Below are 978 nucleotides of genomic sequence, written 5' to 3' on the forward strand. Positions count from 1 at the left end.
TTGATCTTAAAATTTTTAAGTTTGGTGTTCCTTGGTGTTTTCCCTCCAAAAATTTTCGAAAATAAGGAGCACTAGATTTAAAAATTTTAAGTCTTGTGTCTTTTGTGTGTTTTTCTCTTTCATCATAAAATTCAAAATTCAAAAAAAAATATCTTTTCTAACTAATTTTAAACTATTTTTTTCGAAATTTTCATATAAAAATTCAGATTTCAATTTCAAAATTTTTCAATTCTTATCTTTTTAAAAAAAATTATTATTATTATATCTTTTTCAAAACAAATTTATCTTTTTCAAATATCTTTTATATCTTTTCAATTTTCAATTACATCTTTTTCCTATCATATTTATCTTTTAAAATCTTATCTTTTTCAAAACTCCCTAACCACTTTTTCTCTCTCTTCAATTTTCGAAAATTATATCCAATTTTTTTTAAATCTTTTCAATTAATTAATTATTTTTGTTTTCAATTTTTTTCTATTTGGTTTTCTAATTTTCGAATTTTTATTTAGTTTTTCACTTACTTTATTTTATCTCCCTTTTAATTTTTGATATTCAAAAAAAAATATTTTTAATAAAATAGATAATATCAACATATATACCATCTCCCTTGCTCCATCATGGAACCAAGTGGAAATGAACAGTCCAGGAGGACTCTGGGATCATATGCTAACCCCACTACTGCTTCATATGGGAGTAGTATTTGTATACCTTCCATTGGAGTTAGTAGCTTTGAGTTGAATCCTCAGCTCATTATCATGGTGCAGCAAAGCTGCCAGTATTCTGGTCTTCCAAAGGAAGAACCTACAGAGTTTCTGGCACAATTTTTGCAAATTGCTGACATAGTACATGATAAGGAAATAGATCAGGATGTCTACAGATTATTACTGTTTTCATTTGCTGTAAAAGATCAAGCTAAGAGGTGGTTGAATAACCAACCCACAGCAAGTATAAAAATATGGAGACAGTTATCAGACAAAT

The sequence above is a fragment of the Arachis duranensis genome, chromosome 4 (genome assembly GCF_000817695.3).
Source record: "Arachis duranensis cultivar V14167 chromosome 4, aradu.V14167.gnm2.J7QH, whole genome shotgun sequence".
In the NCBI taxonomy this organism is placed as follows: Eukaryota; Viridiplantae; Streptophyta; class Magnoliopsida; order Fabales; family Fabaceae; genus Arachis; species Arachis duranensis.